The sequence below is a fragment of the Acinonyx jubatus genome, chromosome F2 (genome assembly GCF_027475565.1).
Source record: "Acinonyx jubatus isolate Ajub_Pintada_27869175 chromosome F2, VMU_Ajub_asm_v1.0, whole genome shotgun sequence".
Classification (NCBI taxonomy): Eukaryota; Metazoa; Chordata; class Mammalia; order Carnivora; family Felidae; genus Acinonyx; species Acinonyx jubatus.
In genome coordinates, this window is record NC_069394.1 from 54820705 (window position 1) to 54838266 (window position 17562).

Here is a 17562-nt window from a genome sequence, read left to right on the forward strand (position 1 = left end):
GAGCTCCTGGAAATTACACATATAATAGAAAAACATAAAATACAATAAAACATATAGAATATACATATAGAATATAGAGTAAATCTCCCAGGAAACAGACCAAAAAAAAAAGAGAAGAAAATATATGAGAAAATAAATTAATCAAAATAGAAGTACAATTTTATGACAAATAGGAGTCCCTAATGATGAGACTAGAGAAATCCAAAGCAAACAATGTATAAAGGGCATAAAATAAGTAAACTCTTAGAACTTAAATACTCAAAGGACCTATGAAATACCTTAAATTCAAGAATAAAAATACCCACACCAAGACAAATTATTTTTGAAATTTTAGGGCAGAAAATAAAAGTTTCAGACAAAAAAAAAAAACAAAACAGAGTACCAGAAATCAGATTTCTTGTCTATAATATTGTAAGCTAGAACAAGGGCCAATCTGTTTAAAATTTTAAAGCTATAATTTTACATCCAAAACACAAACTATTTCCAACTTATAATTCTATCTCCAGACAAAATGTCAACCATGAAGTTATAATAAAGGTATCAACCGACATGGAAAGTTTTTAAACAATTAGTCCTGTAGACCATTTCTCAAGGGGCTACTGGACAATACATTGCTTCAAAACAAAAATTCAAAAGAAGATATTGAAACTGATAAATCAGCTGATACATTTTGAAGTGATTGAGGAAGTTTGCATAACTCTGGCAAAGATTTTGACAATGAATTAGTTTTAGTTATTAGATTAATTCAGCGAATAGCCCAAAAAAGTAATGATTAACAACACCATGAAAAATGAAAAGATGGGATAAAAAAGGAAGAACAGTATACTACATGGCTTAATTGTGATGAAAATGTTTGCATATAATAGTGAAAATATTGATTATTGTTTTATAGATGTGGCATATTAATACATGTGGAGGTGGTGAATATGTGTGTACATGATGTAAGGAAACTAAATCCATATCCTCCTAAGCCTCTTGAATATGCCCACCTCTTCCAACCTCACCAACCTTGTCTTTCACTTCTTACCTGGACTCCTCTAGCAAATTACTAACTGATTGTTGTACATGCATTCTTTCCATAGTCTGTTCTGCATTCTACAGCCAAAGCACACTTTTCTACAGGCAAGTCCAGTCATATCACATTGTACCCTTTAAAGGATTCCCAAAGCCCTAGGACAAAGAGCCTAGTCTTTGCTATGGCCCTCCAGGTTCTACATGATCTAGATCCTTCCTACTCTAATTCATTACTTTGTATCCCTCGTCCCTTCACTCTCTTTATTTCACTAGCCTTTCAAAGATGTCACAGAAACTTTCCTGCATAGAAATGTATCACATGCTATTCCTTCTTTTCAGAAAGCTTGTCTCCCACTTATGTCCCTGATATCACCTCCGCTGAGTTGGCCCATTGTCCTACACATCTTGACTCAAGTATCATTTGCTCAAGGATGTTTTCTGATCTCCAATAATAGAAACTAAGTAATAGTCATTTACCAATTCTTTCTTTTTTTTTTCAATATATGAAATTTATTGTCAAATTGGTTTCCATACAACACCCAGTGCTCATCCCAAAAGGTGCCCTCCTCAATACCCATCACCCACCCTCCCCTCCCTCCTACCCCCCATCAACCCTCAGTTTGTTCTCAGTTTTTAACAGTCTCTTATGCTTTGGCTCTCTCCCACTCTAACCTCTTTTTTTTTCCTTCCCCTCCCCCATGGGTTTCTGTTAAGTTTCTCAAGATCCACATAAGAGTGAAACCATATGGTATCTGTCTTTCTCTGTATGGCTTATTTCACTTAGCATCACACTCTCCAGTTCCATCCACGTTGCTACAAAAGACGTGGTGCTACATATTTCATTCTTTCTCATTGCCACGTAGTATTCCATTGTGTATATAAACCACAATTTCTTTATCCATTCATCAGTTGATGGACATTTAGGCTCTTTCCACAATTTGGCTATTGTTGAGAGTGCTGCTATAAACATTGGGGTACAAGTGCCCCTATGCATCAGTACTCCTGTATCCCTTGGGTAAATTCCTAGCAGTGCTATTGCTGGGTCATAGGGTAGGTCTATTTTTAATTTTCTGAGGAAACTCCACACTGCTTTCCAGAGCAGCTGCACCAATTTGCATTCCCACCAACAGTGCAAGAGGGTTCCCGTTTCTCCACATCCTCTCCAGGATCTATACCAATTCTTTCTAAAACATCCTACTTGAAGTTCAAAGGAACAGTTTTCTATTTGCATTCATATTATGTTTATTCAGGCTATAACTAATTGAATTACATAATTAAAATAACAAGTAAAACTATAGCATAAAAAGTTTAAGAACAAATGCAACTGATGTAATAAGGGCACAACAGAATGGGTAGGAACAAAAAGTGAGCATATTAGTGAGCAGCCTACTCCTTGCTAGTGCTTAGCATGGCTGCTACCTCAGCCATGAAGTTTTATAGAGTAATGGAAAGTGTCAGGGAATGAGGGGTGTCAGTTAACAAAGGGTCAGGTGAAAAAGCTTCTACTACATTTGGTTCATTCTTAAAAGTTCTGTGAGGCAAAGACATGTTTGCATTGGCTTATCAGGTTAAAGCTATGGTCTAGCATAGTCAGTGCATGAAACAGTAGATACTCAACAAAGATTCTGCAAATAAGTGAATACAAAAAACATGAAGTTTGTAAATAGTCTGGTGGCTACTGATCACATATCCCCCACGTCTGTTTCACTGATACTGTCTGGAACATTTGTGCTGACCTTCTTGTTCTTTGCCTTGCAAATAATTTCCACAGCACTCTGTAATTGTGTTGGTAATTGTGTTGTTCAAAAAGCTCTAATCCACAAATTAACTGTGCTTTAGAGCATGATTAAACTCCAAACAGCAAAATTGCTGAGGAAAATCCATTACTATTATCTAAACAGCTGAGCGACTTCCCAAAATATTCATAACACAAATTGTTCTTCTAAAGGCAAAAATGAAAATTGTTTATGATTTGCAGAAAGGCTAAGTTAAATAAAAAATGTTAGCAAGGCTTAAGGGGGCAAAGATAATATATTCTCTGTATAACTGGGCATCTTTAAACTTATTTTAAACATTAAATTATTTAAACCACAAAAAAATATCATACATGGAACTTAAGTAAATTTGTTCTGAATAATAAGAATGAATTAAAAACTGTAACTTAGATAATTATATTTGGGTTGATATCACTACTAATGATTTTAATTATACTTAGTAGGAATAAAAGGAAAAAAAGCAGACACACCTTATCAGACACAAACATAATAGGTCATACTTGATCTTTTTGCTTATTCTCTTTACAGTTGCTTGTATTTTTTTTACCTTTTTTTAAATTACAAAGATATTACATGCTTTCAATGACAAATAAAACCTAAAAAAAGTTAAGAATCTGTACACACCCCTGGATAACCACTACTTTGATCCTTTTATGTACAAACATATATCTATAGCTATATAGATTTGTATATAATATATAATGTATGTATAATGTATAATATGTAATATATATTATATTACTTTCATAAGAATTGTATGATACTAATCCATTAATTGGAACTTTGCTTTTAAATTTTTGTTAAGATTGTAGATATTCCTTTAGTTCAGTATATATAGATATGTTTAATTTTTAGATCTCTCTCATTTTAAATTATATTAGTTTACTTATTGAAACTATGAAATCATAAGTGCCTAATGCTGAAAAATGTGTTTGTTAGAATAAAATACTTTTGCTTTATGTGCTCTATTAGAAATTCAAGATAATAATCCTTTACGAATATTTAATGTTAAGGGATATGATGCATTACTTGCAATGTTCAACCATATTTACTATTCCAAACATGCAAATGTCTATCAAATGCTATTAGAAATTTTAATACCTCTAATTGTTACCCCAGAAAACACTAATAGGATAAATATTTAGATAAGTCAGTGCTGAACTCTTGCAAATTTCACTTCAAAATTCCCAGTCATATTATATTCATATCCCCTTGTTGCACAGGTTTTAGAGCTTGTTGTGTGCTAAGACACACTGTGAGAAGAAAAGAGGAGAAAGGCAACAACTAAAATATTTCACATCACTAATCAAAATAATTTCTATAAAATTATGCCAACTACACCATAAATATATTGACCAATTATGCCATTTCTGCAGGGATCTCAGTTTAATAGTATTCATGGAAGAATTACAATGATAAAGTTCTGAAAAATAGAAGTGCTCTTTTTTCTTTTCTGTCATCACAGTTTTATAGCAGATATGTGTTTAGCAAGTTTCATTTCCTTCTATGACAATTCATGGATGAGTAAAACCTTTTTTCCTCCTCATGCCCACAGATGCAGTATTTGAAATGCTCTTCATTCTGTCCTGAATTCCAACAAGTCTTTGAGACTCAAAGAAGCCAATGCAAAGAAGGACATCTTCTTTCCAGAATTTGACTCTTAAAGTCTCATAGAGATGAAGCAATGGTAATGATTTCAGAGAATACTTGTATAGGATAGAAATCTACTTCATCTATACTCTAGCTGAGGAGGAGGAATGCTTTAACCTTGAGATACCCTTTTATTTTGTCTCTGTGTGGATGAATGTCTCTTGGATAGAGCTACTACAAAAGTAATAGGCAAACAGCCCACATCATATTCATTCAGTGTGGACGCCCATGTAAATGTCCATGTTGATTGTACTATACCTTGAAACGGGAAGCATCTTTAAAAGAAACATCAGGGGCAAATTAACAGTATTTCACCAAGTGATATATTCATTCAAAACATAAAAGTGAAATATAAGGGCTACAGTCTGCCGCTTTCTAAGGTCAGTTTTATAAACAACTTTGTTCACAAAATTTTATAACCACCTCCATCCCACACTCACCTAGGAAATGAAAACAGCTAATTTTAATTCTATTGGGTCACAATCTGAAGAAAGATTTCTATGATACATAAAGAATCATAATCTATAAATTCTTGGCTCAACTTTAAATACACAGTGAGGAAAAGTAACTTTTTTCAGAAAGGATATTCTACTCCAATCTTACTTCCCCACAAGAATCATCTATTTTTATATCAGTCAGAGAAAAAGTTACGCTTCAGTGACAGGCTATTTCCCAAATCTCAGAGAGTTAAAACATTATAGGATAATTTCTCATTCATATTACCTGTCTATTATGAATCCAGGTGGATCTTTGTTCTGGATTGTTCTTATTCTGAATCCAAACTGAAGGGCTCACTCTCTGGAAAAGTGCTGGTCCCAGTGGCAGAGATGAAGAGCTCTGGAGAATCTTGTGCCAGACAGGTACTCTCATGCTTCATCTTTGCCTCACAACTCATTGGCCCAAACTAGTCACATGGCTCCATTGAGTTACAGGGTCAGGATTACCAGTCCTGAGAAGTTAATGAATGCCTGGAAGGAAGAGAAACAAAAATACTACTGCTAAATAGCATTAATGAACATGCTGCCTACCAAATACTCACCTTCTCTCCCTCCTTCAGAAAAGAAATATTTAGCCTCTCCCCCAGGGAATCAATTCCATGACCCCAGACCCCATCCAGGCTTGGCATCAAACCCAAACCCAGCATCAAGTGTGTCTAGCTCCTCCTGATCTGAAGACCAATGGACTAAACAGTTATCTGCAAATGTCAACTCAATATTCAACAGTGGAACAACGACAGAATACCTACAATCACACTCACTCTTGTCACAGAATATTTAGTCAAAATTATGGTCTATTTGGCAATATAACTCTCTTTAAGACTTTGTAAACTTTTTCCTATTTAAGTCAGATCCATGTTATTTTATCACCGCCAACCTTCTTTTTCCTCCAGCCTTAATTATAAGATACTTGATTCTTGCAGATTTTGGTTGGAGAGTCACATGCTTAATCTCTTTTCTCTCAATCATTTTATTCAAATGAATAGGCCTCCTAGATACTATAGCCTCATTTGGACCATTGTTCTAAGATTTTTTAATCCATTCAGAGTTTTTATAAAAGAGGTGACAGCCTTATTTTAAATTTGAAACTCGCCATAAGAACGAATTTTAATTGACCTTTATTTGTCAAAAATTGCCTCAGTTTTATCTTTCACCAATTTTGGATGAGAATTAGCTGCCTCTTACAAGGTTCGATGGCTAAAATTCTTCTTCTTTTTAAATATATTATCTTAGTGCTCGCTTCGGCAGCACATATATTAAATATATTATCTTAATTTTTGTTTAATTTTGAGAGAGAGAGCTAGCAGGGAAGGGGTAGAGAGAGGTGGAGACAGAGGATCCAAAGCGGGGATCCAAAGTGGCTCTGTGCTGACAGCAGAGAGCCCCATGCAGAGCTTGACTGAACCCTTGAACTGTGAAATCATGACCTGAGCTGAAGTAGATGCTTAACCAGTTGAGCCACCCAGGCGCCTTGGTGGCTAAAATTCTTAACTATTCTCTTTAATTACTGTCTACAAGTTGGTTAACTCTTTTCTATTCTCTCTCTCTTTTCTCTCAATATCTCCTCTTTCTCTCATTTCTCTCTCTCTTCCTCTTTCTTCCCGTCCCTCCCTGTCAAATATCAATAGTAACTCCATACATGCTTTCACTTTTCTGTTTTATAACACCTTTCTTTAAAATTACAGCTGCATTTGGCATATTATCTGCCTATCAGATGAATGTAGATTATGGTTTTAACGCATATTTCATCACTAAATAATATGAATTACCATTCTTCCAGCTTCAAATACCAGTTTCCTTGCTTTCCACTCTGTTTCCTAAGTAATGACAGACATTATAGGGATTTGGTTTTAACAATACACCAATTGAGGAGCCTAGGTTGTTCAGTGGGTTAAGCATCTGACTTCGGCTCAAGTCATGATCTCATGGTTCATGGGTTGGAGCCCTGCATCTGGCTCTGTGCTGACAGCTCAGGGCCTAGAGCCTCCTTCAGATTCTGTGTCTCCCTCTCTCTCTGCCCCTCCCCTGCTCATGCTCTGTCTCTCTCTGTCTCTCACAAATAAATAAAAAACTTAAAAAAAAAAAACAATACACCAGTTATAGGTAACAACATCTGTATTAGTGATATAGGTTATGCTGTTATAACAGATAATTCCATAATTCTAGTAGCTTTAGATGGTTTATTTTTCATTCATATTATATGCCCATCAAAAGTTAACTAGAAGCTATGTTCTGGGTGTCATTACTCTACAACCCAGGCCAACAAAGGAGCTACAATCTGAAATATTTCTGAGCTCTGAAGGGTCTTGCACCAACAGTTAAATGCTCTGTCCCAGAAGTGATATATATTACTTTTTCTCAGGAGTCCCTGTGGAAAACTAGCTTCTCTACTACACCTGTGCTAAATATCTTATTTCTCTAGATCTATTCTTTTTTTTAATATGAAATTTATTGTCAAATTGGTTTCCATACAACACCCAGTGCTCATCCCAAAAGGTGCCCTCCTCAATACCCATCCCCCACCCTCCCCTCCCTCCTATATCAATCCTCAGATTGTTCTCAGTTTTTAAGAGTCTCTTATGGTTTGGCTCCCTCCCTCTCTAACCCTTTTTTTTTTCCTTCCCCTCCCCCATGGTCTTCTGTTAAGTTTCTCAGGATCTACATAAGACTGAAAACATATGGTATCTGTCTTTCTCTGTATGACTTATTTCACTTAGCATAACACTCTCCAGTTCCATCCATGTTGCTACAAATAGCCAGATTTCATTCTTTCTCATTGCCACGTAGTACTCCATTGTGTATATAAACCACAATTTCTTTATCCATTCATCAGTTGATGGACATTTAGGCTCTTTCCATAATTTGACTATTGTTGAAAGGGTTGCTATAAACATTGGGGTACAAGTGCCCCTATGCATCAGCACTCCTAGATCCCTTGGGTAAATTCCTAGCAGTGCTATTGCTGGGTCATAGGGTAGATCTGTTTTTAATTTTTTGATGAACCTCCACACTGCTTTCCAGAGCAGCTCCACCAGTTTGCATTCCCACCAACAGTGCAAGAGGGCTCCTGTTTCTCCACATCCTCTAGATCTATTCTGCACACTTTTGCATACTGTTCTGTGACTTGGAAGGCTACCTTCCTGTCCTAGGACTTCCAGTTGGGTTCAAGCACTGGAGGTACCAGTAAGTAATTGGAAGGCAGGAGATCAGGTTGAATTATTTGTTCTGCCATGTCCCTCACTCTGGGGTCACTGTGGATAGATTGTATTCTTCCACTGACTGCCCAATTTCCAGTCAGGTAGCCCTCTATGTTCAGCTGCACTCTTCAGGTTCTGAAACCAGATAACCATTCCCTCCCCCTTGTCCCTTCAGACCTAAGGTTAACAGATTTCTCTGTTGCTAACTCTAGAGTTCTACCTTGTCATTTATTGGTTTCTGTAAACTCTGCCACAACCTAACAGTCATATTTTTATTAAACATTTCTCTCATTATTCTGTTTGTGCCATTTTTTTTCTCCCAGGATCCTGATTTATCTACCACTAACATAAGAGGGAGCCAGAAAGCAAAATCCAGCCTACTTCCCAGAAACTAGAGGGCTATTAGAAGTATTTGAATAAGACCACTAATAACCACTAGAATGTTCTCTTCATCATAGTCCCCAGATATAGTTATTATCTGGTTAATTCTATAATGTTAAGAATCTGTCCCTGTTACAGTGAGATTTTTCAAACCATGCATAAAAATAAGATCAGGACAGACAGGACAATTCTCAAATTCAATTCCCAAATAAAGAATAGAGCTCATATTTGTATAGATTTTTTTTTAGGTAAGTATCACTGACAATCACCTCTACATCTCAGTGTTTGTTTGAAGTTTGTATATATGAACCAAGTCTCCAAAACTCTATCTTTAGCCTCACCTTTTCTCATAAATTCTGCTGTTAGAAGACCCCTTATTGCATCTTTGATTCAGCTTTACTACATTCTCAATGTCTCTTTTGACTTGTCCTTCTAAAACATAAAAGATTCTCTCCTTATATGGCCAATTTAAATTTCCAAGTAAGAGAATTTAATAAGTCCAACTCATCACCATTTTTATTATTTGGATAGAGATTTCTTTACAAAATGTTTCCACTAGCTCCTTTCTAATATGTAACTTGGCTATCCATGAGCCTCATGACCTACCGAAGTCCAATCAACTATAGCTAAGAGAGTCATAGAAAATCGGGCAGAGATTCAGGGGTGAAAGAATCACCAGGATAGATGAGATCTCCTTATAAGAAGAGTCTGTAGGTAGGGCAGCCATTCTAAGGTTTGTCTTAATACTACAACAAAATCTCAATTATACACTGAAAGAAACATTACCAAGAGTCAGTTACACCTGGCATATTATATAGTAGGAAATAAGAGAACCAGGCAGCTGACACACAGAGTTGTTTTTTTCTTAAAACGAACTTTAAAAATTTATTTATTTATTTATTTTGAAAAAAAGAGCATGAGATGGGGAGATGCAGAGAGAGAGGGAGAGAAAGAGAATCCCAAGCAGGCTCTGCACTGTCAGTGCAGACCCCAATGTGGGGCTTGATCCCACGAACCATGAGATAATAACTTGAGCCAAAATTAGGAGTAGGATGCTCAACGAACTGAGCCACCCAGGTGTCCCTAAAAAAGACAAAGAAATTTGGAAACTAGGAGGCGATATAACAGAATTGGTATTACTTAAACTAGTGGCTCCTAATTTGGGATCTGAACCAGCAACATCAGCATCAACTTCTAGATGATCTGTTGGAAATGTAAATTCTTGGTCTCTACCCTAAACTGATTGGATCAGAAATCCTAGAAATGGGACTCAGCACTCTGCTTGAATTCACCTTCCAGCTAATTCTGAAAAATGCTGCCATTGAGACCTCCTGTCTGTCCTACTCCAGGGCTTCACAAGCTTTAGTTAACATGCAATCACCTGGGGGTTCTGTTAAAATGCAGATTCTGATTCAGTGGGTTTGGGATGGGACTTGAGATTCTGCCTTTATAACAGGCTCCCAGGTGATGCTGATGCTCTTGGTCCATGGGGCACATTTTGAGTATCAAGGCTAAATTACCAAGTCCTTCAGAATACAATCCATTTTGTCATATTTAGCCCTTGTACAGAATAAGTAATTTCCTACCATTATTGGGAACACCTATGCATAAATGCATTTGCAGCAAAAAAAAAAAAAAAAAAAAAAGGAGGATGTGAAACACCTTCTAAAAGGATCTTTTGGAATCAAACCACCATGCTGTTGCGATTAAATGCAGCTAACCCAGTTGCAACTTTCTCTGGATTCTCCAGTGCCTTTTCACCAAAAAGCTTACCTTAATTTCCTTTAAGTAACCACCTCCCCAATATAATCCCCTAATTTGTAGTCCTAAATTTGAGGCTGATGACCACATGTTCTCTCCAGTTGTCTGATAACCCAGATTACTAGAGCTTTACTCTCACTAGCAGCTCCCTGCTGTCCTGACCTGCCAGCAGGCAGTTACAGTCCCAGACCTTTAACTTCCTTCCCTAACCTCTCAGTTTTATTAGAAAATGCCTAGGCAAAATGGTGACGTAGCTAAAATTGCTCTTCTAAAAATCACTGTTTCACATAAGCTTCCTCTCTCCTTCTTCCCTCTTATTAACTGTGCTTTGTTCTCTCCATAGGTGGTCAGAATGGTCCAAAGAAATGCTCACCAACACCTGGTCTCATAATTGCCCTTTCTTCTTCAAGACCTCTTTAAAAACCCCCTTCCTTCAAAATCTTTCAGCTTCCTGCCCTAAAGTAGAGCTATTATGTAATATATTCTCATTAAGGTGGTAGCAATTTATAATAATTTATTTTACCACCCCATCTGGATGTATTTATATTTTAATGAAAAATGTCTGTAAAAGGCAATCCAGTAGTTCATAAACTTTGGCAATTGCAAGAATCACCTGGGCAGCTTGTTAAAAATGCAGACTCTCAGGTATTGCCTCAATCGGTTGAAATCTCTGACGCAAGGCACGGAGTTTCAATGTGAGAATTCCTTCCTGATGTTTCTCAGGAAATGTCATTCCCAACTAAGAAAAAAGTCATTTAAAAACATCAGGAACACAGAAAAATCTTTTGAAAGATTTAAAGCTTAACAATGGACATAGAGCTGGTTTAAAGAAATCCACTGATTCAAGTCAAGCAAGAGCAGAAAACACTGACCTTCAGAGCAGAAAGTCAAGGTCAACAATTCTAGGAACCAGGACTGGAGAAGGTAGGAGGGAACCAGCTAGTAGTTAGGATCCCATCAGCCAGTATTGCTTAGGGCTGCTGCCATATTTAGAGTGTAATTCATGTTCCTGTCTGCTGCTAACAGTGAGTCATTGTTGCAATTAAAATAAATATTAATAAGTGCTTATGCACAATATACTTTGTACAAATTTTATGAAGGGACTCTCAAGAAATAAGTTTTGGAAGCAAAATTAGTCCTTTCTGACACATAATTCACTATTCTGCTAGAAATCTTGCTTAGGAGGTCCATATGTTTTGTCATTTTAATCCTACTCAATAATATTCCCTGGAATTTTCTTGTATTTGAATATCTGTTATAGGTGAATATAAATTAATGGAAGTAATACAAATTTCAACCAGAAAAAAACAAATACAGTCAGAGCAAGAAGACAAAGTATTTCCCTAATATAAGAGGAAAATGGCTTTAAAAAGAATATTGGATGCCCTCTTAACAATTCAATGAAATGGAATGTAGAATGAAATTCTACATCCAGAATATCTGTCAAGAAAAAAAAAATAAAGACAATCATGGCAATGAATGCTTTGTATGTTTTAAAATTTCATTCTAAGTAATTCTAAAATATTTAATATTTGTGGTATTATCTTTCCATTTTTAATGATTTTTATATATTCATTTTGTGTTACTGTTCCCATATTTTAATATTTCCTTGTTCCCAATGTCTATATCAAATACAGAATATTTTTGCATGTCACAGAAATATATAATCTTGTCACACTATATTAATCAATAATAAAAAATAACCACGCATTTACTGGCCTTTTTTCATGGAAAACCACTGAAATGTTTAAGATAACCATATGACAGAAAAATGATTCCTCATGTATGATTATAGTCACTCATTATTATTTAAAAACACATGAATATAATGATACCAAAAATACAGATTTTTATGATTAAAGGAAATCAATTTCTCACTCCCAAATTCCAAATCCTAGCAATCGGCAAACACAAGTGAGACGCAGACATCTGTATCTTTAACAAACATCATAGGTCACACTAATGTGTATGTCCTGGGTGGGTAACAGTGCAGAATACTGCCTGAACCTAATGGAGGTAACCACAGAATCTTGGGGGTTTAAGGGAAGTTGCCAGAAAGACTTTGAGAGGCACTGGAGGGCGGCGCTTCCTCGTTCCTGCTGATATCCTTCAAATTATACCATACAGGTTGTACCTATATCTGCTCAGATATGATATGAAGATATTATTACCTATTTTTATGGTTTACTGCGGTAATTAAACAATGCATCAAGCCACCTTCTTAGAATCATGACTGCCACATAACAATGCCTTTCCTCCTTTGCCCACCTTGTCTACCTTCTCCTTCCATCAACCCTGACTTCTATACCTATTTGTTAACCACAGATTGAGGACGTTAATGTGACTCAATAAATCACTCTATGCCTCCTGTGCATCAGCATAAGCCTGAGTGTTTAAAGGAGAAATGTGGAATGAGAATAGGAATGGTGTCCCCACTGGCAGCCACTGAGGTATGTGTTGAATCAGACTAGATTGTCTGGGTTGCTTTGCATCTGTTAGAATTCAGCTCACACCTTTGCAGTAACATGGATACTACATTCGTTACAGCAGATGCCAGAATGTCTCCAGATTCCTGAAGTGATGGCTATACAAATTTGTGCTTTGAGAATTACAGTCATAAACATAGAAAAGCATGCCCATAAACGGTAGTTTAGGACCCTTGTTTGCTTTATATTCTACATTAATTGACTTAACTGAATGATTTATGTTTATGTAAAGTGTAATTTCAACAGGATGTTAAAAAGTTTCTAAGAGAATGCATTAAACAAACTAACCTTATTATGAAATATAGCATATCATAGAGCATTTTAATCTCAAAATCTTATGTTTGTAAGTCAGTACGTGGATTTTCTTATACATAACTTACAGGAAAGCAGGCAGTGCTATGTAACTGCCAGCTAAATTGTATTAATTACTATATATTCCCTAATTAGAGAGGCAGTGAAAAGAAATAGATGGCTTTATGAAAAAGACTAGATATTGTTGGCCTGGCTTAGAGCACTTCTTATCTAACAGACCTGAGTCACCAGTGTTTTGGAACATGCTACATCTTTACTTCCTAAATACTTATTTAAAAATATTTGCAACATTGTGTTCTTTTGGGAGAGCTAGATGTCTGCAAATGATGGCTATGTTGACCTGGCACTTCCAAAGTTAAAATTTGAGCTATCTCATGTGGATTTATTTTCATAATTGTGTATCATAGCTTACCTCTTTTTATGGAGGGCAGTATTTTACTCAGCTTCTGTATTTACCTCTTTTTATGGAGGGCAGTATTTTACTCAGCTTCTGTATCAGTGTGCCTGGAGCCCTGCCTGTACCCTGTGCTCAGGAGATATTCAGTAAATATGTGATGCATAAAACAATTCACGAGAGTCAGATGCCCGTATTCTTCCTTTAGGGTTCTAGGAAAGTGTTTCTAGTTTCCTCTGCAACCATTCTAGTGTCTCCTACTACTCATCTGTGAGGAAGTTCTTTGTGCATGATGTAAATCACTTCTACAGCGATGGAACACTGTCCTTGCTTTGACCGTTGACCTTCTCCAGGTTAAACATCATAGACCCTTCAGTTTATCCTAAAAGTGTCTCAAGTTAGGCCCAGAATGGAGGGATTAGATGTTCAAGTACAAATAAGTCAGCATGGAGCAGAGCTGGTATCCAGGGCATTACTAAGTGCTGATTTGGAATCCAATAAGAGTTGAATCATTGTGGGGTAATTTTCATGTATATAAAGAATTGTCTTCATCAGGGAAGTAACTTGTCATCATACACAGACTTTTTTGTTCTTTATTTTTACACTTACAGAATTAATATACAATTTATATATGGTAAAATTTACCCTATTTCATAATGAATAATTCTGCAGTTTTTGAAAAACACACCATCATGTAACCAATGCCACAATCAAAGCATAAAACAGCTCCTCACTCCAAAATATTTCCCTATGGCCTTTTGTAGTCACCCTTCCACCAGCCCCCAGACCCTTGCAAAAACGAATCGGTTTTATCTCCTTATAGTTGTGTATTTCCAAGAATATAATAAAAATGAAATCACAGAATGTAACCTTTTGATTCTGAATTCTCTCACTTAGTATAATGCATATAAGAATCATCCATGTTGTTGTCTGTAGTTCATGCATTATTGAATAGTAATTTTATTCCTTTGTATGGATGTACCAGATTTGTTTATGCATTCTCCAGCTGAAGGACATTTGAGTGGTTCCCAATTTGGAACAATTATAAATAAAGCCACTATAAATATTTGTGCACAGATTTTTGTGAGAGCACAGAATTTCATTACACTTGCATAAATACCTAAGAATGAGATGGCTGAGTCTTATGTTAAGTGCATAACTAACATTATGAGTCTACCAGAGTGTTTTCCAGAGTGGCTGTATCATTTTCCATCCCCAACAGTAGTGAGATTTCCAGTTGTCCCCCATCCTAGCCTTCACTTGGGATGGTCAGTCTTTTAAATTATAATCCTTCTAATAGGTAGATAGTGGTATATCATTGTGGTTTTGGTTTTATTTCCCTAATGGCTAATGATATTGAGCTTTTTACATGTTTACTTGAGATTTGCATATCTTCTCTGAGGAAATGTCTATTTAAATCTTTTATCCATTTTATATTGGGTTTTTGTTCTCCTACTGAGTTTTGCGACTTTTTAAAAATATATTCATACATACAAGTTTCTAGATACGTGATTTGCAAATATGTTTTCCCATTTTATGGCTTGTCTTTTCATTCTCTTAACAGTTTCTTTTGAAAAGAAGTTCTTGGGGTGCCTGGGTGGCTCAGTCGGTTGAGCTTCCGACTTCGGCTCAGGTCATAATCTCATGGTTCATGGATTTGAGCCCCACATCAGGCTTTGTGCTGACAGCTCAGAGCCTGGAGTCTGCTTTGGATTCTGTGTCTCCCTCTCTCTCTCTGTCCCTGCCCTGCTCACACTCTGTCTTTCTCAAAAAATAAATAAACATTAAAAAAAAAAGATTATTAGAGCCAACAATGCTATGTCAACTAATGAGTAGTTCTAAACATGCCAGAGGAAGAGTTTCTCAGTACACGTGATGATACTAAATCAATTCTCTTTTTATTCAAGTCCACATTTCTCCCTTTGTCCTCAAGTATTTATATATTCATATTCTCCTTGCTTAACACAAAAGTGTAATTTCTTAATGTACTTTATATCATATGGAGAAATGTAAGAATTGGTTAAATACTATTCATACTCATAATTACATTGGTCACATGTAAATCCAGTAAAACTGGTTTGCGAGCATAATTTGTTCTGGAAACATGCTTGTAATTCAAAGTACTTGTATATCAAAGTGAACTTCCCCATAAGAAATAATGGAAACTCAGATGATTTGTTCCACCACCCAAAAATATTCATATAAAATGATTACAATACTGTAATAAAATACAAAATAATAAAGAAAATACAAAATATAAAGAAAAATAACTATATTAAACTGCATTTGAAAACCTTAGTGGCTGATGTGAGGGAAACAAGAGAGAGGAGGGTTATTGTGTAGGATGACTTTCACTATCACTAATGGAATCACTGCTGTTGGCTCAATGGAATCTTTTTCTGCATGGGGGCCATTGTATACGTTCGCACGGATGCTGACTACAGTATTAATAAACTCTTGTCATCTACTGTATTTAATGTAACTGGCAATAAGTCAGCAGAGGAAAGGGTCCATATCTGCAGGCAGCCTGACCTAGATGAAGCAAACCATTCCTAACCTTATTCTTGTATGGAAAAGCAGAGGACTGTCCATAGGTATTGTGAAGTGACAAAAAATACACTAGTGTCAGATGCGGGTACCTTCCAATGTTCTGAAAAATCACTGATTTCTGTCAAACACTGGGGCCTGAAACAGAGCATCCAAGCATGGGAGACGATCACCCACAATCCCACAGTGAGAAAGAGAGACAGGCAGAGAGAAAGAGAGAAGAACCATTGGCTTAGTTGTGATCATGTGATGTTTGGTGTCACATACTACTCATATTGCAAGACACTGCTCATTTATCAAATTAAAATTTATTAGAAATATTTGCTCATCTTGCAGAACACTCGCAGAACAAGTTACTCACAATCCAAAGTCTTACTGTATATAAAAACATGCGTCAAGAAACCCATTTGGCTTCCAAATGTGTAATCTCTTGGGCAAAGAAATGCATCTCTAGATATTTTTCTAAAGCAGTATTTCCATTTTGTCAACATGTTAAAACCATCTGAGGACTTGATATCTTAATCCTGCTCATCAGATGAAATGCACATAGTCTCTGGGGGTGGAATCCTGGAGTCAGAATTAAAAAAAAAAAAGCCCAATATGATTGAAATGAGTGGCCAACATGATACCACTTCATGAGAAATCTAAAATAGTCTAATTCACAAGAGGAGAGAGTAGAATGGTGGTTGTCAGGGCTGGAGGGAGAGTAAAATAGGCAGATATTGGTCAAAGGTACAGTTTCAGTTATATAAGATGAATAGTCTTAAAGATCTACTGTACAACACAGCACTTATAGTTAACAATACTGTACCGTATACCTAAAATTTTGCAAAGAGGATAGATCTTACATTAAATGTGTCTATCACAAAAAAAAAAGAATTATAAATAAGAAAGGTGAGAGGAAACTTTCAGAGGTGATGGATAGGTTTATGACACAGACAATATTTAGTCTTTTTCATAAGACCATCTATTTCTTTTCACTGCCTCTCAGTGTTTGTAGGTTGTATGTTTCTAGGAAATTATTCATTTCTTCTAGGTTGTCCATTTGTTGACATAATTTTCATGACGGCCTCTTATGATCCTTTGTATTTCTGTCGTATCAGTTATAATGTCTTCCCTTTTATTTTTACTTATTTGAGTCCTCTCTTTTTTTCTCGGTAAATCTGTCTAGCTAAAGGTTTGTCTATTTTGTTTATTTTTGGGAAGAAAAAGCAGCTCTTAGTTTCATGGACATTTTCTGTTATCTTTTTAGTCTCTATTTCATTTATTTCTGCTCGGATCAGTGTTATTTCCTCCATTTGCTAACTCTGGGCTTTGTTCTTTATCTAATTGTTTGAGTTATAAAGGTTGTTTATTTGAGAGCTTTTTTTCTTAATCTAGGCATTTATCACTAGAAACTCTCTTCTTATAACTGCTTTTGCTGCATCCCAAAAGTTTTGGTATATTATGTTTCCATTTTCACTTGTCTCAGGTTATTTTTATATTTCTCTTTGACTTTGACTCATTAGTTCTTTAGTAACATGTTGTTTAATCTCCACATGTTCATGG

The 17562-nt window shown here is 36.0% G+C and overlaps 1 long non-coding RNA gene across 20 annotated transcripts in view; it reads right to left on the minus strand.

Moving 5' to 3' along the window:
* Positions 1 to 17562, minus strand: part of LOC128312880 (uncharacterized) — a 430418-nt gene that overhangs the window by 193799 nt on the left and 219057 nt on the right. For all 20 annotated transcript variants that reach the window (XR_008292775.1, XR_008292781.1, XR_008292771.1 and 17 more), the window contains one exon: positions 5163 to 5407. This is a non-coding gene — a long non-coding RNA (uncharacterized LOC128312880). The remainder of the gene's footprint in view (positions 1 to 5162; positions 5408 to 17562) is intronic.